The 14,784-nt window shown below is 46.2% G+C and overlaps 1 protein-coding gene and 1 long non-coding RNA gene across 2 annotated transcripts in view; one reads left to right on the top strand and one right to left on the bottom strand.

Moving 5' to 3' along the window:
- Nucleotides 1–14,784, top strand: part of LOC140739674 (voltage-dependent P/Q-type calcium channel subunit alpha-1A-like) — a 376,031-nt gene that overhangs the window by 74,778 nt on the left and 286,469 nt on the right. The window lies entirely within an intron of this gene.
- The window catches only part of LOC140740418 (uncharacterized), a 204,315-nt gene that overhangs the window by 7,944 nt on the left and 181,587 nt on the right, over nt 1–14,784 (bottom strand). Inside the window, exon 2 of the long non-coding RNA XR_012101848.1 lies at nt 426–619. This is a non-coding gene — a long non-coding RNA (uncharacterized lncRNA). The remainder of the gene's footprint in view (nt 1–425; nt 620–14,784) is intronic.

Here is a 14,784-nt window from a genome sequence, read left to right as displayed (position 1 = left end):
GTACTTGTTCATTGTTTCAATCCAGATGTCACGGCAATGCCAGCATTTACTGTCCATCCCCAGGCAACCTGCTCACTGGGCTCGTGTACAGACTTGGCTCGTTAGCTAACTCCGCTAACGACCACGTGACTCAGCGGTGAGACGAGCACCTTCCACAAGTAATGCATGTCTAGGGTTGGTGTGATTTCGATTTAACCGAACAGAAAAGTTAGGATGTCCTGATTAAGGAACATTGATTGTAGTGAATGCAGTGTAAATACTGCCCCAAGAAATGATAGATTGTACACCAGTATAAAATTACGACAGTATATTTACCATTATAAAGAGAGAATATTTCCCAATTTTTCAACATTATCAGTTAACAGGAAAAGAAAAGAGAGATGAAAGGGCATGTCACAGTTAAACCATTCTAAGCATGCACATACTGTGAGCGTTGGAGTTTGTTTCTGTAGTAGCCGTGTGTATCGCTTTGTTCATGGTGCTGAGTTCCCATCACCAACCACAGGTAGAACTTCCCTTCTTGGGATCCTTCATCTCGCAAAGCACTCCTTGCAATCTGGTCTCCCATTCGGGTGGGAGCCTCCGGGCGTCTTCCCTGGTGCTCTTTGCTCCGCGCTGCCTGCCAAAAGAGTCCAAACCAGACCACTGTCCTTCAGAAAGCTCATCCCGCCCCGCTGGGCAGAAATGTACCAAGGCAAGCCCGGATAGCTGACACAACATTCCCTGGCTGGACAACATAGCTCCCTATCTTTAGCCGAAGCCAAAAAACTCTTACTAGCAGGACACAATGTCTTTGCAGAAAAATGCTAAAATAAAAATACCTCACAGCATAGCAGTAGAAATCTTAACAAGGGCTTAAACTCAATTGCCCCTGAAACTGGGGCCATTCAAACAGCTGTATTAGCCAGAACAGGTACAGGTGGCAGATTTCCTCTCTGCAGCAAATGAAGTGGAGTTTCTACAACAATCTGATATCTTTACCATTACCGAAGCCTCCTTCATATACAATGCATTTGGTTGCTTGAACTTACACTCAGCGGCATCTTCAATCGATACACCTGTACACCAAGTCGTTAATGCAAATCTCTAATCAGCCAATCATGTGGCGGTAACTCAACACATAAAAGCATGCAGACATGGTCAAGGGGTTCAGTTGTTGTTCGGACCAAACATCAGAATGGGGAGGGAATGAGATCTAAGTGACCTTGCAAGGTTAAATACCAGAGGGAGATCAGTGGGGATGGACGTGTGGACAAGAGAGTCAGGTAGGGAGTGGTCCCTACGGAAAGCAGAAAGTGGGGTGGGGGGTGGAGGGAAAGATGTGCATGGTGGTGGGATCCCATGGAGATGGCGGAAGTTATGGAGAATTATGAGCTGGACGTGGAGGCTAGTGTAGTGGCATGTGAGGACAAGTCAGAAGGTGAGGTCTTGTCCTCACCTACCACCTCACCAGCCTCGGTATCCAGCACATAATTCTCTGTAACTTGCACCATTTTCAACAGGATCCCACCACCAAGCACACCTTTCTTTCCCCCCACATTCCACTTTACATGATGGTCACTCCCTGTCCACTCTACCCTCCCCACTGATCTCCCTCCTTGCAAGTGGAACAAGTGCCACACCTGGCCCTACGCCTCCTCCCTCACTACCATTCAGGACCCTAAACAGTCCTTCCAGGTGAGGCGACACTTCACCTGTGAGTCTTTTGGGGTCATCTACTGTGCCCTGTGTTCCTGGTGTGACCTCCTGTATAGTGGTGAGACCTGATGTAAGTCGGGAGACCACTTCATCGAGCACCTTCGCTCCATCCACCACAAAAAGCGGATTTCCCGGCGGCCACCCATTTCAATTCTACTTTCCATTCCTATTCCAACATGCCAGTCCATGGCCTCCGCTACTGCCCCGATGAGGCCACACTCAGGTTGGAGGAGCAACACCTCATATTCCGTCTGGGAACCCTCCAACCTCATGGCATGAACATCGATTTCTCGAACTTCCAGTAATGGACCCCCTTCACCACTCCCCTTTCCTCTTTCTCTGTACCCGTCCATCTTCTCTCTCTGGTGCTTCACCTTCCCTTTCTTCCACGGTCTTCTGCCTTCTCCTATCAGATTCCCCCTTCTCCAGCTCCTCATCTCTTTCACCAATTAATTTCCCAGCTCTTTACTTCACCCCTTCCCCTCTCCCAGTTTCACCTATCATCTGCCACCTTGTACTTCTTCCTCCCCCCTCCCCAATTTTCTTAGTTTCCTCCTTCCTTTCCAGTCCTGAAGAAGGGTCTTGGCACCAAATGTCGACTGTGAACTCTTTTCTGTAGGGCCTGCCTGACCTGCTGTTCGTCCAGCATTTTGTGTGTGTGGCTTTGGGTTTCCAGCATCTGCAGACTTTCTCTTGTTTGTGACACCGTTATAGCGGCAGTCGCCCGGGTTCAATTCTGCCGCTGCCTGTGAGGAGTTTGTACGTTCTCCCCTGTGACTATGTGGTTTCCTCAGGGCTCTGGTTTCCTCCCACGTTCCAAGGGTGCATGGCTTCGTAGGGTATTGGTCACATGGGTCCAGAGGGACTGTGCAGATGTACTGGGTCAGAATGGCCTGTTACCGTGCATTATTGCTAAATAATTAAAAAAAAATACAAGACAGTAAAGAAGACAATGGTGTGAAACCAGACATTACTGCAAAGTGACAATCAGAAACAATTCCATGGAAGTACATAAAGATGATCGCCCATCTTCAACGTAGCTTAGCATTGCTGAGGAGAGGCAGGTCAGTACAATATCCTGATGCTTGTAGGAAAGTACCTGTTCAGTGGGAGTTGTTGTTGAGGCTTGCTGAGTTCAAACGGCCAGAAGAGAGCTTTCAACACATACTTGACCACATCTGGTGAGGATTGATTGGGAATGACGTTTTTGCCGCCCAGCTCTGCGAGGCTGTCAATCAGTGGGGCTCTCTGGAGGTATTCAAACATTGCATTCATGCCTGCCAGAAATTGGATAGAGACTTCTCTTTTCATTTGAGACCCCTGGCACGGGGAAGAGTTCAACGTACCACCAACCAAGGCTGATTTAGGCCCAGGTTTCACTGGGAGCAAAAACTGTCACATCTTATCACTGCCTACAGAACATTAGGCTTGGCGTGGTTAAGTCAGAACATTATTTTGCAGGCAGTTTTAAATAAATATCAGTTAAATATTTGACACCTACTTCTTTTCTGTATACCACTCCTCATCACCTGAAACAGCCTCAGTTTACACATGCATGTCTAATACTAGAGGGCATGCATTGACCATAAGACCATAAGATATAGGAGCAGAAATAGTCTATTTGGCCCACCTGCCCTTTCATCATGGCTGAGCCATTTTTCCTCTCAGCCCCATATCTCTTCATGCCCTGACCAATCAAGAATCTATCAGCCTTTGCCTTAAATATACATAAAAACTTGGCCTCCACTGCAGCCTGTGGAGTTGAGAGGGAGTGATTTCAAAGGATATGAACGTGGCATGATTTTTTTTTCATAGGATGCACTGGGTGGCTGTGAAGGCAAAAATGATAGAGGCATTTAAAAGGCTCTTAGGGAGGCAGAGGAATGTGTAGTTAATGGAGGTGTATGGAAATTGTTCAGGCTGAAGGGATCGTTTAGTGAGATGTTTCATTACTCATTTAATTGGTTCCATAAGACCATAAGACATAGGAGCAGAATTAGGCCGTTTGGCACATTGAGCCTGCTCTGCCATTCAATCATAATTCTTCTCCTACCTTCTCCCCGTAATCTTCAACACCCTTACTAATCAAGAACCTATCAACATCTGCTTTAAATATAACCAGTAACTTGGCCTCCGCAGCCATTTGTGACAATGAATTCTGCAGATTCACCACCCTCCGGTTAAAGAAATTCCTCCTCATCTCTGTACTAAATGGATGTCCTTGCATTCTAAGGTTGTGCCCTCTGGTCCTAGTCTCCCCCACTATAGGAAACATCTTCTCCATGTCCTGTCTGTTTACTGAAGCCATTCAATTTTCGATAGGTTTCAATGACATCTCCCCTCATTCTTCTAAACACCAGTGAGTACAAGCCCAGAGTCATCAAAAGGTCCTCATACATTAACCCATTCATTCCCAGGATTATTCTTGTGAACCTTCTCTGACTTCTCTCCAATGCCAATTCTTAGTACGGGGCCCAAAACTGCTCACATAGCTCCGAGTGCAGTCTGACCATATGATCAAGATCCACCTGCCCAGGCCTCAGCTCCTCTCTTGTGCTAGTTCACGTACCACTTTCATAAAGCATCTTTCTCCTCTCTAACAACCTCCAGTGATCCAGCATCCACAAACCTCAGGACAACGAATACCAAAGGTTAACCTATGAGGAGAGATTGAGTCGCCTGGGACTATACTCTCTGGAGTTCAGAAGAATGAGAGGCCATCTTATAGAAACATACAAAATTTTGAAGGGGATAGGTAAGATAGAAGTAGGAAAGTTGTTTCCATTGGTAGGTGAGACTAGATCTAGGGGACATTGCCTCAAGATTCAGGACGGAGATGAGGAGGAACTGCTTTCCCCAGAAAGTGGTGAATTCTCTGCCCAGGGAAACCCTTGAGGCTTCCTCACTAAATATATTTAAGAAACAGTTAGATAGGTTTTTACATAGTAAGGGAATTAAGGGTTTTGGGGAAAAGGCAGGTAGATGGAGCTGAGTTTACGGACAGATCAGCCATGAACTTATTGAATGGTGGGGCAGGCTCGATGGGCCGGATGGCCTACTCCTGCTCCTATTTCTTATGTTCTTATGTATTATCCTTTAATGAGAAGGAAACCCCTACACATCTCAGTTTTAAAGCACCACCCCTTATCTTGTAGCTATGTCTATTTGTATCAGGCTCTTCAGTCTGTGGAAACATCCTTATATCTAACGTGTGATGTCTATTTGGGATCTTCTACATCTTAATAAGACTACCACCACCACAGAGCACATTTACATGGAGCACTTCCACAAGAAATCAGCATCCATCATCAAGGACTCCCTCCATCCAGGCCATGTTCTGTCCTCGCTACTTCCATTGGGCAGGAGGTACAGAAGCCTTAGGCCACGAACATATCAATTACCCCTCGTATAATGTTCTTGATAGAGTTTCAAAGATGCCCTACAAAATTGTATCAATACTTCTATTTCTAATCTCCACTCCTCTTGCATGATAATGGGTCCTTGCTTTCCCAACTGCTTGCTATACCTGCATATTAACGTTTTGTGTCTCCTACACAAGAATACCTCCAGACTTCAATCATGTGCAATGTCTGTCTATTGAGGTAACAAGCTGCCTTTTGATTCTTCCAATTGAAGTGCACGATCTCACACTTTGCTCCATTTACCAAGTTTTCATCCACTCCCTGAGTATGTCTCTATTTTATTACAAAGACCAACTATCTTCTCTATAGCATGTCCTCCCACGTACTTCCACGATGACCTAAGATGAATAGTGCTAAGCCTTCCTCCTGTCACCTCCAACGTGTCCTTGCTCAAGACTCTCCTGCTAGTGGAATCATCTGTCATACTCCCCTTGGAATTTTCCAAGCTTCAGTAAGATCACCCTTCATTGATGCACAGTCTCTGTACCCGTATTAACCAAAACCCTGTTGTCCCTGCAAATGACCATTCTAACTTCTTCCAGCTAGTCTCCTCGACATAGGAAGAGATCCATAACTCTGGTTGAGCACAGACCAAGCCCTGATCATTCACTAACTTGGTTAATTGGTTTATTGATGTCACGTTTACCAAGGTACAGTGAAAAAAAATTGTTCTGCCTGGCATCTACAGATTTTTTCATCGTATCAGTGCATTTATTATAAATGGGAAACAATAAGAGAATGCAGCACAAGGTGTTGACAATCAAACTTGTTTTCGAATCTCCCCATCACCTTTCCTCTGCTATACCTCCACCACTATTTCAGTAATCTCTTTGCAACCCTCTGAGCTCTTTGCACATCCGGTCACATGAGCTTCCCTGAATTTACATGACCTACCATTGGCTGCGTAGGCCCTTAAATTCCAGAGTTCCATACGGAAGTCCTTCCACCCACCTCTCTCCCCTCAAGAAGATGCCCCTCCAAACCTAATTCTGGCCTGAACATTTGAACACACAATCTCAAGTTGGTTCTGTTTCAGACCTGCAGTATTTAGTTGCATTAAAGGCATGATCCAAACACATAGAAACATAGAAAACCTACAGCACAATACAGGCCCTTCAGCCTGCAAAGCTGTGCTGAACATGTCCCTACCTTAGAACTACCTAGGCTTTACCCATCGTCTTCAATTGTTCTAAGCTCCATGTAGCCATCCAGGAGTCTCTTAAAAGACCCTATCGTTTCTGCCTCCACCACCACTGCTGGCAGCCCAATGCACGCACTCACCACTCTCTGTGTAAAAAACTTACCCCTGACACCTCCTCTGTACTTACTTCCAAACAGCTTAAAACTATGCCCTCTCGCGCTAGCCATTTCAGCCCTGGGGAAAAGCCTCTGTCAATCCACACAATCAATGCCTCTCATTATCTTGTACACCTCTATCAGGTCATCACTCATCCTCTGTCACTCCAAGGAGAAAAGGCCGAGTTCACTCAACCTGTTCTCATAAGGCATGCTCCCCAATCCAGGCGACATCCTTGTACATCTCCTCTGCACCCTTTCTATGGTTTCCACATCCTTACTGTAGTGAGGCAACCAGAATTGAGCACAGTACTACAAGTGGGGTCTGACCAGGGTCCTATATAGCTGCAACATTACTTCTTGGCTCTTAAACTCAATCCCACGATTGATGAAGGCCAATACACCATATGCCTTCTTAACCAGAGTCAACCTGTGCAGCTGCTTTGAATGTCCTATGGACTCGGACTCCAAGATTCCTCTGATCCTCCACACTGCCAAGAGCCTTACCATTAATACTATATTCTGCCATCATATTTGACCTACTAAAATGAACCACCTCACACTTATCTGGGTTGAACTCCATCTGCCACTTCTCAGCCCAGTTTTGCAATCTATCAATGTCCCGTTGTAACCTCTGACAGCCCTCCACACTGTCCACAACACCCCCAACCTTTCTGTCATCAGCATATTTACTAAACCATCCCTCCACTTCCTCATCCAGATCATTTATAAAAATCACAAAGAGTAGGGTTCCCAGAACAGATCCCTGAGGCACACCACTAGTCACCGGCCTCCATGCAGAATATGACCTGTCTACAACCACTCTTTGCCTACTGTGGGCAAGCCATTTCTGGATCCACAAAGCAATGTCCCCTTGGATACCATGCCTCCTTATTTTCTCAATAAGCCTTGCATGGGGTACCTTATCAAATGCCTTGCTGAAATCCATATACACTACATCTACTGGTCTACCTTCGTCAATGTGTTTAGTCACATCCTCAAAAAATTCAGTCATATTTTAAGAGACTCCTGGATAGGTACATTAAGCTTAGAAAAATAGAGGGATTTGGGTAACCCGAGGTAATTGCTAAAGTAAGTACATGTTCAGCACAGCATTGTGGGCCGAAGGCCCTGTATTGTGCTGTAGGTTTTCTATGTTTCATATATATATATAGCTAGGGTGCCTAAGACTTTTGCACAGTACTGTATTTGTCAACGTGGAGCAGAGAGTGAGTTTGTACATCTGGCAGGAGCAAAGGATGTTGCGGGGGTGGAGCACCATGGGAGGCCATGGGAGCACCGTTGGAAAGGGACTGGTGGCAGAGAAGGAGTGCCAGTGGCAAGGGGTTGCAAGGGAGCAGACACACCCAGACCTGAGACACCAGGCAAGGTCACTTGATTCCAAACAATTGGTTTATTGATCATTACAGAATGTCTGTCTGGTGCTTCCTTCTCTTCTTCCCTTTTCCCACCCATGATTCCCCTCTCCCTGCACCCTCCCTCTTTCAGTCCACAATAGAGACCCATATTAGAATCAGGCTAATTCACATGTCATGAAATTTGTTTTTTTTTGCAGCAGTGGAGTGCAATACATAAAATTACTCCAGTACTGTGCAGAAGTCTTAGCTATATAGATTTGAATTGGGGTGATTGTTTTAAAGTCAAGGAATTGCTTAACCCTGAAACCAATTTGGGGCATCAAGGACAAGGGTTATGGGTGAGCAGGATTCATTGCAGGTTAGGACAAGTGATATTGAATGACTGCATAGGCAGAGAATGGAGCTGGGGAGGCCAGGCAGGAACAAGTCGGAATGGTCAAGTCTGCATGTAAATTGGTAAATTGTAGATTAGTTTGTTACTGTCACACGTACTGAGGTACAGTGAAAACTGGTTTGTCTGGATCCCAATATAGATCATTTCACCATATCAGGTAGTACCAGGAGAAAGCAATGAGAATGCAGAAAAAGAGGTACAGTTGGAGCGAGGGCTGTGCAGGCAGACAGTAAGAGGGTGTGCTTTGAGGGTGAGAAGGAGGGGGGGGGGTTCAAAGCGACCATGAGAGGTAAGTTTTTCACTCATAGAGTCGTGGATGCTTGGAATGCGCTGCCTGGTATGGTGGTAGAGGCAAATACATTAGAGGCTTTTAAGAGACGTTTGGATAAGGAGGATGGAGAGGTACAGACATAGTGTAGTGTTTGGTTGTCTTTAATTTGCTGTTAAGCTGGTTTGGCACAACATTCAGGGCCGAACGGCCCTGTGTTGTACTGTTCTATGTTCTAATAAGATGCGTGGCCATGATGAAGTACATTGAGAGGTCAAGAATCCATCTCATCAAGATAAGACTCTTGACCTCACAGTCTACCACGTCTTGGCCTTGCAAGGGGGACCAATGCCTTAGAGATACAAGCCAACTCCCCCAGTGTGAACTGGGGAAGATCATGTGAAACTCTGCACCCTGACTGGCTGTTGGTATCTATGCATCGGCACAATGTTGAAAGTACGAAGCCTAATGTTTTTCCAGCACTCCAGTCTACACGGTTTACCTTTAGGCGAGGTTTCAGAAATGGACATGAGAATGGATTGTCATTCTTGGTTATGAATATTCTTTGAGCACCGTTGGTGGTGAGAGAGTGTTTATCCAGTATCTTTCTCAGCTCTCTCAGACCCTTATACGGAGGTGAAATACCATAGTGTGTGTGCAGCTGCGAGGTGCTCAAGAGAGTTTTGCCATTCCATGTATTTAGAATGGATTCCAGAAAATGAAGGTAATTAAATTTGGGAATTTTGAGTAAGGTAGCTGAATTAATGCAGGTCACACAGTGGAGCTGTGACACCCAGAAACCTGTGCACTGCATCTGGAGATGTCTTGTAGGAGTCAGTGTAAATGCGATGAGGATATTAGCACAAGATGGGGAGATGCAGAATGAGGCCATTCAGCCCTTCATGTCTTCTCTGCCACTCAATAAGATCAAGGCTTCTCTTCCTTAGAGCCACTTTCCTGTATTAAACGTTGTCTCTTGATTCTTTTTGTATCCAAAGAATCTATCAATCTCCATCTTGAATATACTCAGTGACGGGGTCCCTTCTGTTATACAGCCTCTCCAGCTCACCCTATCCATGACAACCGTCAGGCACTCATTTACACCAACCCCTCCTGGGTGAGCAATCGCAGGGAGTCAACATCCTCTGGCTGAAGGAACTTCATCTTATCTCCATCCAGAATCACCAGCCCCTTATACTGTGAGTGGGACCCTGGTTCTAAACATCCTGGCCAGGGATTTATCCCTCTATCTATTTTGCAGCGCCCCATAAGATTTTATTTTAATTAGAACACCTTTCATTCTTCCAAACTTCATAGAATATAGACCCAGCTTGCTTAACCTCTCATGATAGGACAATCCCTGTCGGTCCCCTCGCCAACCCATTTCCAGGAATCAGTCTGACAAAGGGTTGTTGCATTCCACCTTTCACTGGGATTTTCCACCTCTGCTTCCTCGTGGAACATCTGATCAGATTTATACAGGTGACCAACAGTCCACTGCATCAGCAACACCTAGTTCCATTAATGTCGCACATTTAACATGTTAAAAAAAGCATCGCAAGACTGTTTTCAAACAAAATATTGATGCTGAGACAATAAGGAGATGCTGGGGTAGGTGCCCAGAAGGGGATCAAGGCAGCATCTATGGAGGGAAATGGGACAATTGACATTCTTGGTCAAGACCCTTCATCAGGACTGAAAAAGGAAGAGAGGAGGTAGCCAGTATACAAAGATGAGGAGAAGGCTTACCTACTCTCTTCCTCCCTCACCTGCCTATCATCCACTCCTCACTTGGAGGGACCTATCACGCACCAACTCATGTTACACCCCTTTTTTATACTGATTAACTCTTCCCATACTTTCCAGTCCTGATGAAGTGCCTTGATCCAAAATGCAGACTATTAAAATATTTCCCTCCATGGGTGTTGTCTGACCTGCAGAGTTCCTCCAACACCTCTGTGTGTTACTGTTTCATTCATCAATTTTAGGTTCATTTTAAGGTCATGAATTATTCATCCACTTCTATATAATTTTACTTTTAAAACCATTTAAATAATTACTTCATTATTGCACCATTTATAATGCTCACAGCTTTGACAGTCAGCTAAGCGGGGGCAAGACTTTGCCGACAGTGCAAGCTATCTGAGGTGTTTGAGAGAAGAGCGAGGAGCTTGTCCTCTGAACTGCTGGAACCCCACCATCGTGCAGACATTTCAGCTTGAAAGAGCGCAAAATGATTTATGAGAATGTTGCAAGGAATTGAGAGTCTGAATTATATGGAGAATTTAGGCAGATTAGGATTTTATTCCTTGGAGAGTAGGAGACTGAGGAGTTACAGGATGGGCTGGGACATAATTCCTTGGAATGTAGGAACCAAGTGGTGACAGAGGACAGGCTGGGACTTTATTCCTTGGAATGTAGGGGACTGAGGAGTAACAGGATGGGCTGGGACATAATTCCTTGGAATGTAGGAACCAAGTGGTGACAGAGGACAGGCTGGGACTTTATTCCTTGGAATGTAGGGGACTGAGGAGTAACAGGATGGGCTGGGACATTATTCCTTGGAGACTGAGGAGTAACAGGATGGGCTGGGACATTATTCCTTGGAATGTAGGAGACTGAGGAGTAACAGGATGGGCTGGGACATTATTCCTTGGAGACAGAGGAGTAACAGGATGGGCTGGGACATTATTCCTTGGAATGTAGGAGACTGAGGAGTAACAGGATGGGCTGGGACATTATTCCTTGGAGACTGAGGAGTAACAGGATGGGCTGGGACATTATTCCTTGGAGACTGAGGAGTAACAGGATGGGCTGGGACATTATTCCTTGGAATATAGGGGACTGAGGAGTAACAGGACGGGCTGGGACATTATTCCTTGGAATGTAGGAGACAGAGGAGTAACAGGATGGGCTGGGACTTTATTCCTTGGAATGTAGGAGACTGAGGAGTAACAGGATGGGCTGGGACATTATTCCTTGGAATGTAGGGGACTGAGGAGTAACAGGACGGGCTGGGACATTATTCCTTGGAATGTAGGAGACTGAGGAGTAACAGGATGGGCTGGGACTTTATTCCTTGGAATGTAGGAGACTGAGGAGTAACAGGATGGGCTGGGACATAATTCCTTGGAATGTAGGAACCAAGTGGTGACAGAGGACAGGCTGGGACTTTATTCCTTGGAATGTAGGAGACTGAGGAGTAACAGGACGGGCTGGGACATTATTCATTGGAATGTAGGAGACTGAGGAGTAACAGGATGGGCTGGGACATTATTCCTTGGAGACTGAGGAGTAACAGGATGGGCTGGGACATTATTCCTTGGAGACTGAGGAGTAAAAGGATGGGCTGGGACAATATTCCTTGGAATGTAGGAGACTGAGGAGTAACAGGATGGGCTGGGACATTATTCCTTGGAGACAGAGGAGTAACAGAATGGGCTGGGACATTATTCCTTGGAATGTAGGAGACTGAGGAGTAACAGGATGGGCTGGGACATTATTCCTTGGAATGTAGGAGACTGAGGAGTAACAGGATGGACTGGGACATTATTCCTTGGAAGGTAGGAGACTGAGGAGTAACAGGATGGGCTGGGACATTATTCCTTGGAATGTAGGAGACTGAGGAGTAACAGGAGGGGCTGGGACATTATTCCTTGGAATGTAGGAGACTGAGGAGTAACAGGAGGGGCTGGGACATTATTCCTTGGAATGTAGGAGACTGAGGAGTAACAGAATGGGCTGGAACATTATTCCTTGGAATGTAGGAGACTGAGGAGTAACAGGACGGGCTGGGACATTATTCCTTGGAATGTAGGAGACTGAGGAGTAACAGGACGGGCTGGGACATTATTCCTTGGAATGTAGGAGACTGAGGAGTAACAGGATGGGCTGGGACATTATTCCTTGGAGACTGAGGAGTAACAGGATGGGCTGGGACATTATTCCTTGGAATAATGGAGACTGCGGAGTAACAGGAAGGGCTGGGACATTATTCCTTGGAATGTAGGAGACTGCGGAGTAACAGGATGGGCTGGGACATTATTCCTTGGAATGTAGGAGACTGAGGAGTAACAGGATGGGCTGGGACATTATTCCTTGGAATGTAGGGGACTGAGGAGTAACAGGACAGGCTGGAACATTATTCCTTGGAATGTAGGAGACTGAGGAGTAACAGGATGGGCTGGGACATTATTCCTTGGAATGTAGGAGACTGAGGAGTAACAGGATGGGCTGGGACATTATTCCTTGGAATGTAGGGGACTGAGGAGTAACAGGACGGGCTGGGACATTATTCCTTGGAATGTAGGAGACAGAGGAGTAACAGGATGGGCTGGGACTTTATTCCTTGGAATGTAGGAGACTGAGGAGTAACAGGATGGGCTGGGACATTATTCCTTGGAATGTAGGGGACTGAGGAGTAACAGGACAGGCTGGGACATTATTCCTTGGAATGTAGGAGACTGAGGAGTAACAGGACAGGCTGGGACATTATTCCTTGGAATGTAGGAGACTGAGGAGTAACAGGATGGGCTGGGACTTTATTCGTTGGAATGTAGGAGACTGAGGAGTAACAGGATGGGCTGGGACATTATTCCTTGGAATGTAGGGGACTGAGGAGTAACAGGACAGGCTGGGACATTATTCCTTGGAATGTAGGGGACTGAGGAGTAACAGGATGGGCTGGGACATTATTCCTTGGAATGTAGGGGACTGAGGAGTAACAGGACAGGCTGGGACATTATTCCTTGGAATGTAGGAGACTGAGGAGTAACAGGATGGGCTGGGACTTTATTCCTTGGAATGTAGGAGACTGAGGAGTAACAGGATGGGCTGGGACTTTATTCGTTGGAATGTAGGAGACTGAGGAGTAACAGGATGGGCTGGGACATAATTCCTTGGAATGTAGGAACCAAGTGGTGACAGAGAACAGGCTGGGACTTTATTCCTTGGAATGTAGGAGACTGAGGAGTAACAGGACGGGCTGGGACATTATTCATTGGAATGTAGGAGACTGAGGAGTAACAGGATGGGCTGGGACATTATTCCTTGGAGACTGAGGAGTAACAGGATGGGTTGGGACATTATTCCTTGGAGACTGAGGAGTAACAGGATGGGCTGGGACAATATTCCTTGGAGACAGAGGAGTAACAGGATGGGCTGGGACATTGTTCCTTGGAATGTAGGACACTGAGGAGTAACAGGATGGGCTACGACATTATACCTTGGAATGTAGGAGACTGCGGAGTAACAGGATGGGCGGGGACATTATTCCTTGGAATGTAGGAGACTGAGGAGTAACAGGAGGGGCTGGGACATTATTCCTTGGAATGTAGGAGACTGAGGAGTAACAGAATGGGCTGGAACATTATTCCTTGGAATGTAGGAGACTGAGGAGTAACAGGACGGGCTGGGACATTATTCCTTGGAATGTAGGAGACTGAGGAGTAACAGGACGGGCTGGGACATTATTCCTTGGAATGTAGGAGACTGAGGAGTAACAGGATGGGCTGGGACATTATTCCTTGGAGACTGAGGAGTAACAGGATGGGCTGGGACATTATTCCTTGGAATAATGGAGACTGCGGAGTAACAGGAAGGGCTGGGACATTATTCCTTGGAATGTAGGAGACTGCGGAGTAACAGGATGGGCTGGGACATTATTCCTTGGAATGTAGGAGACTGAGGAGTAACAGGATGGGCTGGGACATTATTCCTTGGAATGTAGGGGACTGAGGAGTAACAGGACAGGCTGGAACATTATTCCTTGGAATGTAGGAGACTGAGGAGTAACAGGATGGGCTGGGACATTATTCCTTGGAATGTAGGAGACTGAGGAGTAACAGGATGGGCTGGGACATTATTCCTTGGAATGTAGGGGACTGAGGAGTAACAGGACGGGCTGGGACATTATTCCTTGGAATGTAGGAGACAGAGGAGTAACAGGATGGGCTGGGACTTTATTCCTTGGAATGTAGGAGACTGAGGAGTAACAGGATGGGCTGGGACATTATTCCTTGGAATGTAGGGGACTGAGGAGTAACAGGACAGGCTGGGACATTATTCCTTGGAATGTAGGAGACTGAGGAGTAACAGGACAGGCTGGGACATTATTCCTTGGAATGTAGGAGACTGAGGAGTAACAGGATGGGCTGGGACTTTATTCGTTGGAATGTAGGAGACTGAGGAGTAACAGGATGGGCTGGGACATTATTCCTTGGAATGTAGGGGACTGAGGAGTAACAGGACAGGCTGGGACATTATTCCTTGGAATGTAGGGGACTGAGGAGTAACAGGATGGGCTGGGACATTATTCCTTGGAATGTA

Source organism: Hemitrygon akajei, chromosome 16 (genome assembly GCF_048418815.1).
Source record: "Hemitrygon akajei chromosome 16, sHemAka1.3, whole genome shotgun sequence".
NCBI classification, from domain to species: Eukaryota; Metazoa; Chordata; class Chondrichthyes; order Myliobatiformes; family Dasyatidae; genus Hemitrygon; species Hemitrygon akajei.
This window is presented reverse-complemented; position numbering and strand designations above follow the sequence as displayed.